Source organism: Vulpes lagopus, chromosome 22, assembly GCF_018345385.1.
Source record: "Vulpes lagopus strain Blue_001 chromosome 22, ASM1834538v1, whole genome shotgun sequence".
NCBI classification, from domain to species: Eukaryota; Metazoa; Chordata; class Mammalia; order Carnivora; family Canidae; genus Vulpes; species Vulpes lagopus.
Window position 1 is genome coordinate 28,043,676 of NC_054845.1, and position 20,923 is coordinate 28,064,598.

Below are 20,923 nucleotides of genomic sequence, written 5' to 3' on the forward strand. Positions count from 1 at the left end.
GTATAACTGTAACTTTATACTCATTGAATAGCTCCCCTTGTCCCCCATCTCACATCTCCCAGCAACCAGCATTGTATTATTCTTAGTTTCTATGAGTTTGACCATTGTAGATTCCTCATACAAGTGGGATGATCTCTGTATTTTCCTTAAAATTGCCTCCCTCTTACTTCTCCTGGCATCCTTTCGTTTTTCAGTTCCTTATAGCCTGATATCATGAGACAGCCTGGCGTGGGCCCGAATCTCTCACTCGAAGGCATTTGCACTCATTTAATTAATTGACCCAGTGAGTGCTACTCAAAAAACACAGAACGACTCTCACTTTTCTATTAGATAATTGCACAGTGCCACAACGACACTGCAGAGTTCATCAGCGCAAGATTATATATTAAGAGGTGGAAACTCACAATGAATGATGATCTATACCCTGAGAACACACTTGCCTTTATATCACTGAAAATACAAAGAAGTGCCAAAAAATAAAAAAGTCCTTTCCTGCCCACGGTTGCCATTCTCTGACCTGTTGGTTAGTTCCTCCCATAAAGGAGCCGTTTATGACGGTGAGCCCAGGAACCCACGGGAGTTTTATGTCAGAGGGAGCCTCATAAGCTTTCATACTTGAATTTAGCATTACTGAAGGGTATATTAACAACAGTAAATCTTTGCCCCAGGGACTTCATGGCATCTCAATAAAAGAGCATGAGATATATATATATATATTTTTCTCAGAATGCAAGTAAAATACTGATCAGAGACCATTAAAGACAAATTCCTCCACCACCACTTTTGGGCTGTGTCTTAAGCTCTTTTCTTGGCATGTTCACCATTAACAAAATGAGTGCATTTTAAATGTTAGACGATTCTATTCACACGAAAGAGTCTGTTCTTACATAAAACTTAAATTGAAATCATCTTACGTTTAATAGAAACAGACATGTATTTAAAATGAGAAGTGGTAGGAGCAGAAAACCTATAAAAATAGATTTTATTTTTATAGGAAGTAGAAGTGGTAAGAAGTCATTTTTACAGAAATTACCTAATTGAGGGGACTCCGGGTAGTTTTACATACTCCTTTACACTGATCTGAATTGTTCAATTTCTTCCAATAAATAATTTACTATCATAATAAGGAGGAAAATGTCTAAGAATGGGCAAATCACGGTAAGTTTATTTAATGAACATGGAGTTGAAGCAGTGTGGTGTACCATGTGAGTCAGAACTCTCTTCTTACCCGGTTGAGAAGAAACCCGACAAAAACATCCCTAGAATATTCAAAGATAGGCCAGCTCTGGAACCTTCCTGAGCCTCAGTTTCCACACGTGTAAAATGAGGGGAATGGGAATGCCCATCTGATAGCATTGTGGGGATTAAGTCATGATTCGAGCAAAGCATTTTGCATGAGGCCTGGCATATTGCAAACATCCACCATCACTCAGTTGTTGCTATTAATTCCACCAGTAAAGCTAAAAGCTGCTTATTTCTTCTGTTCTAGTTAGAAAACTTTCTATCTGGAGGGGAAGATTATAGCAGCTAATCTCATTGTAACTCTTTTTTTAAGATACGAAATTCTTTGCTTAGAGCTATGGAGAAATTCTATACAAGAAAACACACATCCACGTCCCTCTCGGAGCCATGGCCCAGTTCGTCCGTAACCTCGCCGAGAAGGCTCCGGCGCTGCTGAACGCTGCTGTGACTTACTCGAAGCCTCGATTGGCCACATTTTGGCACTATGCCGGTTGAGCTGGTTCCTCCAACCCTTGCTGAGATCCCTACAGCTATTCAGAGCTTGAAAAAAATTGTTCAAGAGTGCTCAAACTGGTAGCTTTAAACAGCTCACGGTTAAGGAAGCTCTGCTGAATGGTTTGGTGGCCACCAAGGTGTGGATGTGGTTTTATGTCGGCGAGATCACAGGCAAGCGTGGCATCATTGGCTATAATGTTTGAAGACCAATCTTTAACATCTCTTTTTATGTGGCTTATAATTTGAGTGTTCTTGGACCATATGTGATCAGACTGGTATTTGAATAAAATAAGATAATGTATCAAAAAAAAAAAAAAAAAAAAAAAGAAAACACACATCCACGACCACACAAGCACATGTGTCCACTGAAAAGTGATCTCCTGTGGGAAGTCTGGAATGGGGCTGCTGGGGGGTCAGGGACAAGAGGCCCAGCAGCAATCAGGAAGGGGCTTCTCGGGTCACGTATGAATGGCAAGCGTCTCTGCATTGAGTCGGGAGGGACTCGGGTCACCAAGGAGCAGCAGGCCAAGCAATGCAGAAAAGGAGTGAATGTGAAGCAGAGGAGAGTGGAGGTAAACCGGGACCTCCATCGTTAACCCCAGGGATGCAGGGGACCTGCAGAAGAAGCTCGAGACCTTCACCTTCACACCACACCTGGGCCAGGCCTGGAGAAGCTGAGGAGGAGATTCAGGGAGGCATAGTCCCTAGAGTTAGGCCCATAGCTGTTGGCCTCTGCCAGCAGGTGAGCCACTGCATGCTCCTGATGCCCCACCAGACCTTTGGAGAGTGAGGGCTGCTCTTCACACCTACTTTTCCAACCCTATGCAGGTTTTCCCTGTGGCCTGTCCTAACCCCCACCACACCAGGAAAGTGGATCTTGGATACACAGTTCCAGTTTGGCTAAGCTGACAGTGTCCAAAGCCACCCCGGGTGACCTTCTGTTTAGATGCGGTTCCTTGTAGATACGATGTTAACCATGATCCACGCTCAGCTGATTTCTAAAACCATTGGCTCTGAACTTCATTGGCAAGATGGAAAAACTACTCTTCTTTTCAGGGGAATAATATAGGGACTCACTGAAAATCTACCTGAAATTTATCACATCGTCTGAAATCAACCGAGAGAGCTTCAACATACGGAAAAGCGATCTCCTCCTTCTCCCCACGGGTGGTTCTTAAACAGAACCACCCAGAGGCGGCTGCCAGTCCTCACAACAGTGTCTAACCTGTAGGTCTGGAGCACGGACCAAGAGTTTGCACACCTAACAAGTCCCTGGTAATGCTGATGCGGAGCACCGTGAAACCACTGCTCCCAGTAGTGGTTAAGAACCATTTCAGAAAAAAAAAAAAAAAAAGAACCATTTCAGGCTCACCCAGGAAACTTCCTAAAATTCAAAATAATTGGGCAGCCCGGGTGGCTCAGTGGTTTAGTTCTGCCTTCGGCCCAGGGCCTGATCCTGGAGACCTGGGATCGAGTCCCGTGTTGGGCTCCCTGCATGGAGCCTGCTTCTCCCTCTGCCTCTCTCTCTCTCTGTGTCTCTCATGAATAAATAAATAAAATCTTTAAAAAAACATTCAAAGTAATTATGCCCATTGCACATCACTACATCAGTATCTTGATTTGGGGTGGAGGGTGGGTATTTTCTTTTTGAGAAAGTTTTACAAGTGTGTACGATACGTCCATCTATTTTAAAAACTACAGATTGGAAATTTTCCAAGAGCTCACTTTCAGCACGTTGGTACCTGGTATAGGTCAATAGCTTGTTCTAAGGAGGACCGGAAGCTTCTGTGATCAAATATGGCGCGAAATACAGAATTTAATAATGTTGAGCTAGCTACTATTCAGGACAAATCTGTAGTTGATCCTTATGTAGTGGTTGCTAATGCTAATGACAAATTAACCCACTAGCAACTCCATGAAGTAGTCTTATTTTTTATTCCCATTTTGCAGATGGGGACACTGAGGTGTGGAGAGGTTAGCACTATGCCTCAGGTCACACAGTTGGTAAGCTGGTAAGTGGAAAAGTCAGTTTAAAGCCCAAGCACTTGGGCTCTGGAGTCTGGCCTCTGGAAACCACACTTTACTGATTTACCCAAACTCCTAGCAGCTCACGCGCACTGAGAATCTCTAACACCATTCTTTCCTTTCAAACTTGTTTGATTATGCACCATTGCCCCCATCCCCATTTTGTGCCAGAGGAGCTTTTGGAACTAGTGTTCCTGGAATACATTCTGGGAAACGCTGCTTTACAAACTCTAAACTCCACTTTTGGATTAAACGTGATTATCTAAGTGTTGGCCATTTAGGCAAAACCACATCAGTCCTATATACAACTTGCTTACCTAATAATTCGGTTCTGGTGAGGAGCCCACTAACTTACGTTGTGAGCTACGATGAAGAACATAATGCCGTGGAAATCATAGTTGTGCTTGTTGCAAGAACATGAATTTTCTTTGTTTTTGTGTCTGTGTTTTTATATCTCCCTGCGTCCTGGTTGTGTGGTCCAGGCTTGGTAGTAGGAATAAGTGTGATTTTCAAACCTGAACAACCAGCGCCCCCCCCCCCTAAATCCCAGGCATACTACATATCACACATCTCATCATGTTTTGCTCCTGGATTCTGCTGCTTGGAAAATAGGGCTCCCCTCTTACCAGCATATATATGCACTTATTATTAGCAATAATTAATACTAAGAAAAAGGATCTTTTAGATCAAAGACCAAAATTTTCTCGCCAACGATCCTGGTGACTGAGCAGCAGTGGAAGATGGAAGAGTGTCGGGGGTAGAGAGGATGGATAGACATCGGATCTCAAAACACGAAATCAAAATGATTTCAAAAGTTTGTTTTCTCCGACAGTGAACATGCTTCAAAACCGGGCACAAATTCTCAAACAGAGAACCAGCCTCGTGTGGAGGATTCGGCGCTCTTTTCTGATAAACTTGTATCACAGCTTAGTAAGACATTGCTCACGTTTGACTCTCCTGGGAAGACACAGAAGGTCATTTCGGCAAAAATATTCAAGAGCTTCACTGATTTTCTCAAGGGGCTTTCTCCATCCTTTGATATTCAAATCTTCTGCTTTTGAAGTTTCCACCAATGGGGTCTTGCGCGTCCAGTTTCCCTTACTTAGCTGTTAACTCATCCAACTGCCAGGTCTTCGTGGGCCTCAGGCTTGGGCTTCAAGCAGGTGGTCGTCCCACCGGCCTCGCAGAGCGGAGGCCCCAGGGCTCCCTGCACGGGGGCCACCACCAGGGAGCCCTCAGCGGAAGACAGGTGCGTGGAGACTGGAAGGGCATTTGCAGAGGCCTTACTGCGTGCCTCTGAGCAGCCTTTGCTTTTCTGGGGCAGCCCTGGTAACTTCTGGAACCCCTCAAACGAGGTCAGATCATACCAACCCCCTCTGTAAAAGGTCACGGGGTGCCCGTGGGCACTTCGACCTGAGTCTGCATTCCTTTTGTTTTACCTTTTTTTCCAGTGTTTTTTAGGTCATGGTGCTGTATGTATGTATGTATGTATGTATGTATTTATTTATTTTTATTTTTTGCAGCTCAGTGAACAAAATCAGAGCGTTTTGTGGAGAGAGCGAGAGCGGCCTAAGAGGACTAAGCAACCAAACGTTACTCGACTTCAATGGTCTCTTCCTTCACAATGTTGCTCGGCGTCCAAAGGTTTGGCTGACACCCTTGGAACCAGGACATCTGCAGTCGGGCACCACTGAGGTTTTATATCTGCGGTTAAACCTTGTGACACTTGGTTTAAAGACCTGTGTGAACCCTCATCCTTCTGCTTCTGTTTTCCAAATATTTACATGGATCTTTATAGTATTTAAATGCAAGATAGGTCCAGCTGTCAGCAATTGGGACATCCATATCGAGAGGAAATGAAGTATAAAATGACTCACTCTGGCTCTTTGTCCAAAAGGCAAGTGAGAAACATTTTAACAAATATATGTAATCCTCACGGCTAATTATGATTTTTCTCATTGCAATTTTAATTATTTTTTTAAACCCACACTTTCTTTCATCCCTCATGGCAGTTTCATTGTCATTAAAAGTACCGCTCTATTGTGTACAGCCTCTATTCATATTCATGAGGTCAGGACCATTCAACCACAGTAATTGAGCGGTCTGATTGGCTGAATGTCCCACAGTGGTTTAGAGTGATACTGATTAACAAAAGGCACCAAAGCCTCTGCCATGATAGAAAGTATAATTAAGTAGGACCCTAAATGGGGACTCCAATCATCTGACAATGCCCATTGGACTCACATAATATTAGTGTGTTATCTATCATCCCTCTATGATTAAGTAGTATTTAATTATTCCTTTTTTTAACGGGGATTATCCCCAGTAAATATGTCTCATACTTACCAACCCAACAACTCAACTTCTTTTCTGGGTTTTCTAAAGAGGATTTTTAAGTCGAATACAATGCTGGACATGAGCATATCTAAGATGGCCATCCCCCAAATTGGTAAGATACTCGCAGGAACACCCTGGTGCGTGGTGGCAGTGCCGAACGGTGTATAGATTGTCGTACTGTAGGCAGAATGAAGTATGACTATCTTTTGTCTCCTGGGCTCTTTCTTTGAGCTCCAGGGGAAATTCCTTCTACTATTTCTTCCAATACTCTGGAGCCACGTAACCTCTGACACAGCATTTAATGTCCCTGGATTTCTGGTTCTTTATCTGTAAAACAGGAGAGGTTGGGGAAAAACGGTTCAGAAGCTCTTTTCCAGCTTTAGAATTCTGTGATTTTCTGTAAATGGAGGTCTATTCTGTTTCATGAATGGGATTATTGTCAGAATTCCATAGTCTGTGTGGTAGCTCATACAGCCGTTTCAAAATATGTATAGGAGGAATATAAAACCATTTCCAGGACTATGGGAGGAACTCATTAGAACTTCATTTATTTATATTTATTTTTTAATTACCTTTAAAGGTTTTCTATTATATATTTATGTTTTATATTCATTAAGTTTTCAAGCACTTTATATGTGCCAGGCACTGTTCTAAGCGCTTTAAGATTATTGGTATTATTTAATCTCTACAGAAACTCTATGAGGGAGATATTCCTACTATACTGATTTTATTTATTTATTTATTTATTTATTTATTTATTTATTTATTTATTTTTAAGGTAGAGTGTCACTCCTTTTTGTTTAGACACTCGCCTTTGTTTTTTTAAGATTTTATTTATTCATGGGAGACACACACACACACACACACAGAGAAAGAGAGGCAGAGACACAGAGAGAGGGAGAAGCAGGCTCCCCCTGGGGGGTCTGTTGTGGGACTCGATCCCAGGACCCCGGGATCATGACCTGAGCCAAAGGCAGACGCTCAGCTGCTGAGCCACCCAGGCTTCCTACTATGTTGATTTTAATGGTGATGAAATAGAGACACCAAGGTTGTGAAAATGACCTGAGATCATACAAAGTTGGAGATATTCAAGCTGAGACTTGAACTCAGACACAATCCTCTTAACCACTCACTATCCAATCCTAGTACAGTTACAGGATCCAAAAATAAGTAAGCATGCAAATGGCAGACAGACTGCACGATGCCGCTCCCCCACTCTGTGATTCCCTTCCTTTTTCCTGATGTTCCTAGGTTTGTATAATCCTCTCTCATTAGAGGCAGAATCTGTGACTTGCTTTTAATGACTAGGATATGCCAACAGTGAGAGGCTGCCATTCTCATCTCATTTACTGACAGATTTGTTCCAATAGGTTTCTCCTTTGGTGGCTCGGAAGGAGCAAGGTGCCATGCTGTGAACTGCCTATGGAGAGGGCCCCATGGCAGAGAACTGTGAGTGGCGGCGTCTAGAGGTTGACGGTGACCTCCAGTCAATGGCCAGCAAAAAACTGAAGCTCTCTTTCCTACAACCATAAGGAATGCGGTGCCCTGAGTGCTGCCAATAAAATCGTGAATGAGGAAGTGAATCCTTCCCCAGACAAGCCTTGAATGAGACTGAGCCCCAGCCAACATTTCAATTGCTGCTTGCAGAAACCCAGCAAGGCTGCCCCCCCAGACTCCTAACCCAGGGGTAAACTATGACATAATAAATGTGTGTTGTTTTAAGCCTTTACGTTTGTGCTAATCTGTTACACAACAATAGAAAACTAATGTCGGAAGGACCTGCTCATGTTTCTAGCCTAAAACAATGAGCCATAAACATATATATACCACTTCAGTGCCTCTCTCTCTAACCCATCCGATGGATGTAGAAAATTTGGTTTGGTCGCGCTGGAGTCTGGCTCTCCTCAGTTACCCTATTCCCAGCCAATATATGAGATTAGCATCAACAATATCCCCGTGCAAAATAGCTAGCAAAACATCAGAGAGAGCTTTCTCTTCAGTGGGTTGGGCTGCTTGTAACAAGAAAGGTTTGGGAATTTATTTATTAAAGGCTGTAGTTAGAGAAAAAAAAAAAAAAGAAATGGTGCCAGCTAAGGGCGCCTGGGTAGCTGTCAGTTAAGCATCACCTCTTGATTTCCACTCAGGTCATGACCTCAGGGTGATCAGATCAAGCCCTGCATTGGGCCCCATGCTCAGTGAGGAGTCTGCTTAGGTTTCTCTCCCCTTGCTCCTCCCCCAACTTGTACTCACTCACTTCCTCTCTCTCTATCTCTCAAAATAAATAAATGTATGGGTTTGTTTTTTTGAGTACAAGAAATGGTGCCAGTTACATAGAAGAAAGTAAAACTGAACCCCAATCAGACACCATAAAACATTAAATTCCAGATATTTGTGTGATGGAGAAAATGACATATAGAGACACCATGTGGTTATTTATGACTTCAGAGAGGCAAGAATAGAGGAGATTTGCCGTTCTGTCTTTGAATGGCATGAAATAACTCCATTAAGCATATTCCAGATTTTAGTTTGGAATACATTTCATAAAAATTTATTTTATATAATAGTAGTTTCAGGAGTAGAAGTTAGTGACTCATCACTTACATGTAACACCCCATGCTCATCACACCATGTACCCTTCTTAATGCTCATACATTTTTTTTTTAAATAGAGAAATATTGGGGTACCTGGATGGCTCATGATCCTGGGGTCCTGGGATTGAGTCCTGCATCGGGCTTCCCTGCAGGGAGTCTGCTTCTCCCTCAGCCTGGGTCTCTGTCTCTCTCTCTCTGTGTCTCCATGTGAATAAATAGGTAAAAATCTTAAAAATTAAAATAGAGCAAGATTTATTTTGCTTTCTTGCTTAAAAGACATGTATGTGGTTATCTTTTCATTTTGTGTATATTTTATGTTTTGTGTTTTTATCTATTGTATTAGAATTTTTGAGTTGTACAAGTAATGCTTGGTCATGGTAACAAGTTAAACCTGGTAAAGATGTTCACTTCCTTTTTCCGGTCTCCTGGCTGCCCACCCTCCCTACTCCATTGTCATTGCACACTTTGGTGTATATTTTTTCAACTTTTGCTATATCCACACAAACGTGGATATAGCACACAAACTTCCCTACGGGGAAGGCACCTGGAAAGCAAGATCTAGACAATCAGTGTACTTGTTTACTATTGGGTGTCACTATTTTATCTGTGTGATTACATTACCAGTTGAACATAGTTCCATTTGTTTTTGCATATATTAAATTTCATATCTTTTTATTTACTAGAAACACTTTATTTTCTTTAATTTTTGAACATATAAAACACTTTCAAATTTTGAAGGTCAAAATTATATAAAAACATATACTGGTGATATCTCACTACAATCCCTAAACCTTTCCTCCTTGTGGCTACCTACCTCCTTAGTTAACACTGCTTTTACTTAGAATCTGAAATGGCCTGCCTATTTTTCTTCTGCAAAAATAACTGTCTGTGTGCACATCCACAGATTTATTTATGCATTTTAATTTTTTCCTTCTTTCTTACATATAACATAGCATAATGATTTTGTACCTTGTTCTTTTATTCAACAATATATTCGGAAATAATTCTCTATCAGTTCACAATGATTTTCCTCATTTTCACAATATCATGTGGATGCAGCATAAATAATAAACATTTATGTATATATGTATGTATTCATATATACAGGCTGAATTCAAATAAAGAAAGAAATTGTAAAGTGCTAAAAAGTCAGAGAATATTGAATAGTAGAATACCAGAAAGACCAGTAAGTGTAGTTATGTTGCAGCTGCAATGGGAATGAGCATGCTGGTGAGAACCACAGGATTTTTAGTCTAGCGGCATGAGTTTTTATACCTACAGTTAATGGGTCCATGTGAGGCAGACAGTCAGAACTTAAACTTCCCAGATAAAGCCAAGATCCTCAAAGAACTGCACCCTTCATGGGAGAATATACCAGAAAAAAAAAGTTGCCCATTGACTTGTGTAGACAACAAGAAATATTGTTTATGTTTGCCTAGTTATTACGTACTTCAGTCTGGTAAATCTTGAATTAAGAATGACACATAAAAATTGATCCTTGGATGGTAAATATCCAAGATAGGTCCTGGAAGAAGTAAAATTCCCCACTAAAATTCTTCTTAAGATATAATCCCACAAAGAGGCTATGAAGAATATTTCGGAGGAAGGGCTACCTCTGACAGAAGTAATTACAAAGCCAAGTCAATATATAGCAAGACTAGAACCTCAAGAACTTGAAATAACATGGAACAATCACAGAAGAGTATCAAATAAGTATGTTCATTTATTTTTTTAAAGATTTTTGTCAATTTATTTATTTGAGAGAGGGAGCATGAATGGTGAGGAGGGACAGAGGAGAGGGAGGAGCAGACTCCTCGCTGAGCAGGGGCTTGATCTCAGGACCCAAGATCATGACCTGAGCAGAAGGCAGATGCTCAACCAACTGAGCCACCCAGGAGCCCCTCAAATAAACCTGTTTAAAATGGTTAAATACAGAAAAGAACAATAAAAAAATCAAAAACCTAATGAGGCACTCTAAGCTAAAGACCAAAGAGACTTCTGGGGAAAAAAAAAAAAAAAAGCAAAGTCCATGGAATGAAAAACTCAGCAAACAGATTAAGGAGATGTCAGGCAAACTTAGGAAAGCAATGGCAAACTGGAAAATAGATGTGACAGTTTCACAGAACAAAGTTCAGAGATAAAAGAATGGAAATGATTTTAGGAAAAAGAAATTAAGATATGTATAGGACAGGATAAGAAAGTCTAGTACCCATGAGTAGTGTGTCTGAAAAAAAGAGAGGAGAATGAGGAAGGTAATTTTCAAAGATAAGAATGAAAGATTTCCAATTTAACTAAAGAAATTAATCCTCAGGTTAAGGAAGCAACATAATTCTTTTGAAGGACAAACAACTAGTAATCTATTCCTAGACTTAGAGTAAAATTCCAAAATACCAGAGGTAAAGATCAATCTTAAAAACAATCATAAAGAAGACAGACCACTCTCAAAGGAAAAAAGAAAAATTCATGATGAGAGATGGTTTTAAAGAAAAAGCATTATCATTTTCAAAAACCATAAAAGACATAGAAGAGCAATACACAATGCTGAAAAGAAAATTTTGTAAGGAAATCCTCAATTCATATGCACCTAACACAGACTTAAAAAAATAAAGAAAATTGGAGAGACTCAAAAGAAGAATGGAAAGATCCACGCTCACAGTGAAGATTTTGTCATTTTTTTAAGTAATAGGCAGAGCTCAATTAAATAATGGTGTTATTTAGTGATATAATTTATAAACCTGTTAGTAAATGTTTATGAATACTACATGTAATGATGAGAGAACACACATTTTTTTACTTCTATTTTTTTTTTTAAGATTTTATTGATTTATGTGAGAGGGAGGGAGAGCACAGTGGGGGGAGGGAGAGTGAGAAACAGACTCCCCGCTGAGCAGGGCGCCCCACATGGGGCTCCATCCCAGGACCCCGGGATCATGACCTGAGTTAAGGGCAGATGCTTAACTGACTGAGCCACCTGGGTGCCCCAGAGAACACACATTTTTTTTTAAAGATTTTATTTATTTGTTCACGAGAGACACGCAGAGAGATGCAGAGACACAGACAGAGGGAGAAGCAGGCTCCCTGCGGGGAGCCCGATGTGGGACTGGATCCCAGGACCCCAGGATCACGCCCTGTGGTGCCTCTGAATCCGCATTTTTAAAAGCCCACTTGGAACATACCTGAAAATTTAATACACATGATACACCCCAAAGCAAGTCTCACAAATGTCAAAGAATCGATACCTATGCATTCTCTCTAAAAAGAAGCAAAGAGAAATAAGAGAAAGAGGACTCGAAAGAGAGAGAGGAAGCATGCATGCACACCCCTTGAATGCAAATTAACCAGATAAAAAGAGGAGAGGTAGGGTGGGGTTAGAGGTTACAGAGACACTATTCTAGGCCCAGGGAAGAGCCTTGGTGGATCTTCCAGAGGAAGGGGGTTTGGTATATTTGAGTGAAAGGGGAACAGGGTGGCTCGAATTCACTGGTGGAGGAGGAAAGGTAGGATAACATGCGGCTGAAGAGATAATCAGGAGCGAGGCCAGGATCATATTTTCTTATGAACCAAAGTTTGGGGTTTTATCTGAAACTAAGAGGAAGGCATTAAAAGGTTTAAGAAAAGGAGGAGATGCGATCAGATTTGAATAAGGAAAACGTGCACTTACCTGCTGCATGGAAGTCGGACAGACAGGAGTGGAGGTCGAGACCGCTGGGGAGCAAAGCTGTAGTTCATACAGGACTTGGGGGGCTTCAGGCCAGGATGGGAGCAGGCGAAAAGGCGGAGATGAAAATGAATGGAGGATGTGAGGGAGAATTAGGTGATACAAGATTCAGTGATGCCTTGGCTGTGGGGGTAGGAAGGACAGCAGGGGGTGTTTCATTTGTTGATAGTACCAGTGACAAGAGAGACAGGTATCCTGTTTCACAAACAAGATGAATTTTGTTCCTGCCGCTGAGCCCCCCCCCCCACTTTTATTATTTTTTGGAATGCTTAACTTCTTGCTTTTATTTTAAACATACCCCACATGGCCTGCAAGGCCTGGAGGACGTCTGATTTCTTCCATTCACGATCATTTATATTCCTTCAGCACCATCTGCCCTTTACAATTACACTTAATTATTTCAGAAATAGACTCAAACAGGCCTGAAGGTCTCCTGGTGGGAAAGGATGCTCAGCAGTGTGACCCCGGAGACTGAGTTTTGATCCATCTCAAGCACTTCGAGACATACTAAATGCACCAAGGTTGTTTCCAGTTACTTGGAGTCTAGCAAGAAGGCACACCGGGAACCAGGGTCTCCAAAAACACTAAGAAGGAACAAAAGACAAAAAAAAAAAAAAAAAAAGGAACAAGAGACTATAAAACTCCTATGACAGTGGCAGAGCCTCTCCAAGGAGCCCAGCTTCCTTTCCCTGAGCCGTAGTAACAGCAGCTTCCGGGCTCCTTCCATTGAAGGCTCCCCAGTCACCTGCTCCATGCGGCAGCCGTCTGTGCACACTCCATTAATTTGTTTTCTCATATTAAAGGAACTCATATTCTTTTTTGTGTGTCTTTTGACATTTCAGGGCTTTAGCTGGCGTTAGAAAAAAAGAGGGGGTGCTGAGGGATTTATTCATGTGCAGTCGGAACCTTGCAACTGTTTGCATCTAAAACCATCTGGGTCTCTTTGTGTTTATCCGACTGATTAGTGAATCTCCCGTCCTCTTCTGTTATCTACTAAGTTTGAGAGTCTACCTTTTTTTGTTGTTATGTTGCTGTCTTGTTACAACACCAGGAGCGATTCATTAATCAGATAATATCACACCCAGCCTCAAACCTCTCCCAGTGGTTTCCCATCCTACTCAGCATAACAAGGATGAGCTATGGGAATCAGCCCCATGTGCTCCTTGACAACCTCTTCATACTCCCTTTTTGTTTTTTTTTTTAAGATTTTATTTATTTATTCATGACAGACTCACAGAAAGAGAGAGAGGCAGAGACACAGGCAGAGGGAGAAGCAGGCTCCACGCAGGGACTGGATCCCGGGACTCCAGGATCACACCCCGGGCCGAAGGCGGTGCTAAGCCACTGGGCCACCAGAGCTGCCCTCCTTTTTATTTCTCTTCACTGTGCTTCAGCTACGTCGTCTGCCTTCATGGAACACAATCACACACACACACCCCTCAAGCCCGGCCTTTGTGATTTCCATCTCCACTTGAAGACCTCCTCCAGGTACTGACCTGGCTCGCTGTGGAGAGTGCACATCACCGATGCCCACCAAACCCCAGTTTCCTTTTACTTGCAGGTACACAGAGGATGACTTTCATGATGGGTCGATGACATGTAACTTCTAGGTGAAGCGTTGAGTTGAATCTCACTGTGTTTACATGCTAACATGTATAAAAACCTTGCATGCATTGCTTTCTTTGTTTTAACTGCAGGAACGCGCCCTCCTAAATGAACTATTCCATAGCTTATTTTCCCATATTACAATTCCTCATGGAAAGTGTCAATGTCAACGTTTACTTGTACTGATTTGTCAATGTTTTTGTTTTTGTTTTAGCCACGTGCTAGTATTTACCTTCTTAATAATTATGAGTTTCCCAAGGTTTCTGAAACTTACTATTCATCCATTCTGGCTCATGTTTGTCACATGCCTGCCATTCCAAGCTGTGGAGATTGGGCAGCAGTTGAGTAGACAAGGTTCTTTCACATAAGGAATTTTATGTTAAAGTGGTAAGAAACGGATAAATAAAATAAACCAGGGTGCCTGGGTGGCTCAGCGGTTGAGTGTCTGCCTTTGGGTCAGGGCGTGATCACAGGCTCCTGGGATCGAGTTCCACTTCTCACTCCCCATGGAGAGCCTGCTTCTTCCTCTGCCTGTGTCTCTCTGCCTCTCTCTCTCTCTCTCTGTGTGTGTGTGTCTCATGAACAAAAAAAATAAAATCTTTAATAAATAAATAAACCAAAATATTTCAGATAGTGATCAAGGAACATACAAATAAACAGGGTAATGAGATGGGAAGTGACTTGGAACAGAAGGGGGGTGTCATAGAAAAGATCTGGAGGGACTTTGGGCTCAGCCCAAAGGTGACACAACTAGTTCTACATATACTTAGGAGAAAAGCCTACCATGCAGAGGGCACTATGGGGCAAGCTTGCCACGTCTGAGGAACGGAACGGCCAGTCCAGCTGAAGCGTGGTGTGTGTAGGAGTGTGATACAGAATGAGGCCAACAAGGGAGGCTCTGATAGTGTGGAACACATAGTAGGTATTCAGTGATGTAATGAATAGGGCCTTTTTTTTTTTTTAACAACAATGATATGATTTCAAAGGGAAAACTAATATATTTGCAAAATGGGAAAAAATTTCTCACTCCAGGTTTCACTGATTCCATAAGATATTTTGAATCCAAAGGCTGAACAGAACCCGAGAATGTTTCGGCTCTTTTATAAGGCACCATTAGGATGGCCATAAAATGTTTAGCCCTTAAAAACACATTCTACAGCTCAGCAGTATGTCTGAGATAACTTTAAATGTTAATGAAATGTTTCATAAGTCCACTGTTTTTAAGGCTGTTAGGAGTCTAAGGAATTTCTTAAATACCATCTCATAAAAAAAATAATCTAACTTAAGATGAACTTACATACAGAATATATGTCACAGAAGACCTGGCACAGGACTTGAATTCAATGATTATGTTCTTCTGAGAGGGAAACAGGATTGATTTTGTACTGGCCTCAAGTAGGTTCTTGGAAAGATCTATTCCTTTCCAAATGAAAATATATTAGTGGCAATAAAGTTTTTTATAGCTTGTAATTCAGAAGTGAACTTTTATGAAACACTTTGGCACTGTGGATGTATGTCCAGTGAAATCCTGTATAACTGAAAGATCTAGAATTGTTTTGTTTCTGGTGAACCATCAATATAAGCTGTGGAGCAGTGGAAACCATATTTCTAGAGATATCCTCCTATTCAGGTCCAGTCAGGTGAAGGGAAACAAGAGCATGACGTTCTTATGGGCACTGTTTTTTGTTTGCTTTGCTTGTTTTTGCTAATCGTTTTGCGAATGGATTTTTTTACATTCCCGGTAGCGACGCAGTCCTGAGGGGAGAAGCTACCAGAAGTCAAATCAGGGCACGAAAGCAGAGTAGCTACAAGAAATTAAACACATTTACCTTCAATTTATAAAAATCTTTCACTTCGCTGCGAGAAGTTGCATGTGGATTTGCCTTGTTTAATTAACTTTTCTTAGTACACTTTACATCTTTCACACCGAGAGATGTATGTGAGCTAAATCAGAGCAGCATGACAGTATTTTTGTCACTGCTGGAAAAACAAATTGCTCCTTTCAATTACCCAACCCCTTGCTCCCTGGACCCACGCATACAATCAAGTTAAAACTTACAAGAGACATAAATGTCATTCCTCCTTCCCCAAAGGAGAGTCTGACCAAGAACCCCTACTTCCCTTTGGGTTGAGTTTGGTTTTGCTGCTACCGCTGAAGGAATGAAGGCGACATTCATTGTCCCTTGCCGTTTAACGGAGGTAATAATTGCCAGCCGGCGTGGACTGTGATGCTAAAACCCAGAAAAAGCCTTTTCAATCATGGCATTGCATTTCCATCCAAGCCCCCGCTGTAGAACACTAGAGAACAAGGTGTAAATCAGTTTAAGAACATAGTTCTGCATTCAAGGCATTGTGGTTTACAGCTCCCAAATGACCTCCATCTATCTTCCTTAGCTGTAGAGGTGTATAATTGAACTAAAGAGAGTCTTGAGTAATGAGGTTCAGAGTGGCAGCTCCATTGCTGAGGCTTAATAGTGTAACTGCTGCATGCTTTTTTATCCCCTAAAATGTAACAAAATAGTCTAGTAGGTCCAATTCTTCAGGGTGACACTTGCCGAGAGTCTATATTTTAAAATAGAAATAGGTTTTTATAAGCAAAAAACTATAAATCTCTCTCTACAAGAGGGTTCTCAAAATACAATTATACAAGCCATTTTCTGCTGGAGCAGAAGCTAATATGAATGCACACAACAACCTGTACTTCTTTTTGTGGGGAAATCATTTTTTGAAGCCTTTATTTTTCTAACACAACCCAACAGCTGCTTTCTTGGTCTCCAAAGGGGCTGGGGAGTGATAGCCTTTTTCAAATTGTGTGCTGCTGGGAGTTGTAGCCAGAAGACCCATGTTATTTTAAGTTTTCTTTTCTTTTTTTTTGAAAAATTTTATTCTTTTTTTTTTTTTTTTCGGTGAAATTCAAGAAATACTGCTGCTGGAGAATTCTTTCTTCCAAGGAACAGTCTGCTTGCAAATGAATGTTTCTTTTTTAAGGATCCATAGTTTATATGCTCTTATCAGGCCTTGACCATATGCAAATTGCTGGGTGAACAATTTAGTAGAGCAATGTTAGTAGAGCATAAAAACTGAACAAAGGCATAACTACCTCCTTGTGAATTCTCTGGGAGTATAGTATTGGCTGAATTTAGGAATGAGCTTATTAACGCAGTCATTTAATATGAGTAATTAGAACTAGGTGGATGGCTTCAGGGGCTCTAAATCCTCCATCCTTCCCCCAAAACAAGATCCTGAAAGAAAAACAAAAACAAAACAAAACCAAAAAACCCCAACAACCTGCTTGCTGACTCTGCTTAAAATTCCACATTGGACATTCAACACTATTACACAAGATATTCCTGGCTAACATGCAAATTTCACTAACAGGGTAAATGATTAAATAATATCAATGACAACAAGTAACGCTACCTGATAGCTTACAACATTCGTTAGAGTTCCAAGCGCTTGATATGATTTAACACTTTGAGTCCCCCATACAGCCTATTGATTGCTTCCATTTTACAAATTCAAAACCTGAAGCAGGAACAGAGGAGTTAATTCGTCCGTGCTTATAGTTATACATGACATTGCCCAGATTGTCGACTTCAGGACACTTGGTCTCTTTCTTTTTCTCTTTCTTTCTTTCTTTCAGAGAGATTTATTTATTTACTTACTTATTTATTTGAGAGGGTGCTTGCACACATGCATGTGGGCGAGCTAGCAAGGGGAGGAAGGGCAGAAGAAGAGAGAGAATCTCAAGCAGACGTCTCCACTGAGTGCAGAGCCCATTGCAGGGCTCAATCTCATGATCTTGAGATCAAGACCTAAACCAAAATCAAGAGTTGGTCATTTAACCATCTGAGCCACTCGGGTGCTGCAGAATGCTTGGTCTTAACCCCTTTGTTCACGTGGATAAGTTTATTAGATGGATTTGTGAGAAGAGAGAACTGAGAAGGTTGAGAGAATTGTGTCCTGTGAGGAACCTCCTTTCAGAGCCCACAGTTCCTCCTGGGACCAGCGGTAGACGCAGTCTGTGGTTGCAGATTTGGTGATGCCATCGAGCTATCCTTATAAAAGCCATGCCACACCATTTATGCCATTAGTGTGCCGCAGAAAGGTATCATGGTCAAAATTATTTCCACAATAGCATATGTTGTTCACCTCTTTTACTTCATTGACATTTGCTATGGTGGCACAAAAGCAAATGGTGGTTAAGATGGCTAGCAACTCAGATGAATTAAGGCAATGGCGTCAAACGCTGAATTCTTCTCTGACGCACACTTGCAGTAAAAATATGCCAGTCGCATTCAGGAATGGCCTTGATGAAGCAGTAAAAATTGTTGATTTTACTAAATGGGACCCGAAGTAAAGGTGCTTTTTAAATATTTTCTATAATAAAATAGGGAGTATGGATACAGCACTTCAGCTACCTACCCAAAGTATGACGGTCGCCTCAAGGAAAAGCCCTTATGTGACCATTTAGGTTACAAGTAAAACGGGGCACATTTTTCACGAACCACTGTTTTTTACTTGAAAGAATGGCTGAAAGACAGACTTCGGTATTTGGCAGCTAGGATATGCAAATGAGCCTACCACACCAAGGAAACCAATTGATACCCACAACTAATTATAGTGTTGGCATTATCTTTTTGCAGGAGAAATCTGGGGAACTCTCTATAGCTCCACATCCCCCCAACACATCCCTTCTTCTTGGAACAGGTGTCTTTCCCTGCCTCTGAGCAACTTGATTGGGCCGGGTGCCTGACCCAAGCTGAGTCAACAAGCCCAAAGTTAGAGCATGTAAAACTCACGACTATGTGGGTCACTGCATCCATGCCAATCAGAGAGGTATAAGGCCACCATTCTGGGAGGAAAGAAAAGAGAATGGAGGTGGCCGTGATGTTTATGGAATGGTTTCTCATTGTTCCTGAGGCTTACAGATCCCCCATGAACTCTCTGTTATTTGGGCAATTCCTGAAATAAACTACCCTACCTGGTATTCTTTCATTGACTTCTGTTTGCTAACACTAGTTTAATTTGGATTTCTACCACATGCACTCAAAAGAGACATCACTAAATTTTATTTGGCTCCATTTCCTACTGTATGCCTCTACCTTCTGTTACACTCACATTAAACTATTCAACAGACCCTAAACAAAAGTGCTGATGCATTTTCACATGCTTTCGCCTTCAGTGTAGAATAATTTTTCTTTCTATCAAAATCCTTTCATTTCTCAAGCCTCGGGTTCAATACCACCTACTCAACTAAACTTTGCCTGGTTCACCCACCCAACTACACGTTTCATAGCCTCTCCATGTTGTGCTGTTTATTTCCTTGTTGGTGTTCTCATTCACCTCTGTATGACGATTATTTTACCACCTGTCTCTCTCACTAGATTTTATTTCCCTGTGGAAAGGCTCACATCATCTCTGATGCTTTAAGCCCCAGTATCTCAGTCACGGCACTTAGTTGGGACCAGTAAGGGTTTGTGCAATATGTAATTCAGGTGAGAGGGTATCATAAAGGAACCTGTCATTCGTGTCTCTCTAACGCTGCAGGGTGAATGTCTTCTTTCTTGTGATATATCTTCTTGACAATGTCTCCACTCTTTGTATTAATGCCCTATTTTTTTTCTGATTCGTCATTATTCTTACCCTGTGTTGGCCATTTTTTTTTCTCATTATAAAAATATTCTGTTTCAGAGCCAGATAGTCCATTTACTGAAGTAACACCTTATCTAGATAATGTGATTTTTCTACATCTCTTGTTTCTCGTGTTATTGTCAGACCTTCCATTTACACCATTCACGGTTTGTGAGTTTTTTTTTAAAGACATCATCAACCTGGATGGTATATTTATTTTACCATAAATAAATGTGAAGTCAATATATGGATTCTTTTGTGTTTGTATCAAATTTTCTTCCTTCTTATTTTGTATTTTATGTCACAAAAGCTGAGAATGGGAGGTTATGTGGAAAGGGTAGGCTCACCCATCATCCATCCATATATTAGCTCAATAGAGTAGTTTGCAATCAACAAAGATACCATAATCTCATTATGATAACGTTTTACTAAAGATCAGTCATAAATTTTGGGTCATGGTGGCCAAAAATATAATTCAGAAAGACTGATAGGGGTTTTGAAAATGGAAAATTTAGGTATCAGAACTCAGTTCCAATCTCAGTTGTCTTACTTACTAGCTGTAGGACATCACATTACAGATCATGCATCATCATAAATAAGCTTAGTTCTGAAGCAAGGGCTTGAGTACCTGAGATAAAGTACCTCAGATAGACTCAACTACATAAAAAGTTAAATTTAAATGTCAAAAAGCCCCACTAAAAAGTAAGTAAGAGAAATTTGAATATAGCAATATATTTATTTATTTAACAATTTTTACTTGAAACATACTTGACATATAGTATTAAATTAGTTTTGCCCGTACAACATAATGATTCACCAATTATATACGTTACAAAATGCTCACCATGATTGCAGAATGATTACTGGCTGTATTCTCTATGCAATACTTTTCAGTCCTGTGACTTAACTGTTTTATAACTAGAAGTTTGTACCTCTTAATCCCCTTCACCCATGTTGTTCAACCCACCACTCTTTCCCCTTTGGCTATCACCAGTTCGTTCTCTATATTCATGAGTCTGTTTCTCTCTTTGGTTGTTGTTTGTTTTGTTTTTTTAGATCCCACATGTAAGTGAGATTGAAATCAGATGGTATTTGTCTTTCTCTGTCAGGCTTATGTCACTTATTCCACTCTACGCCCATCCATGTTGTCACAAATGGCAAGATTTCATCCTTTCTTAGGACTGAGTAATATTCCGCTGTGTAGACGTGCCATAACATCTTTATTCACTCATCTATCAATGGATGCTTAGGTTGCTTCCATATTTTGGCTGGATAT

At 40.9% G+C, this 20,923-nt stretch overlaps 1 pseudogene; it reads left to right on the top strand.

Moving 5' to 3' along the window:
• Positions 1-1,613: 1,613 nt before the first annotated feature.
• Positions 1,614-2,068, top strand: LOC121480738 (annotated as a pseudogene).
• The last annotated feature ends 18,855 nt before the right edge of the window (positions 2,069-20,923 follow it).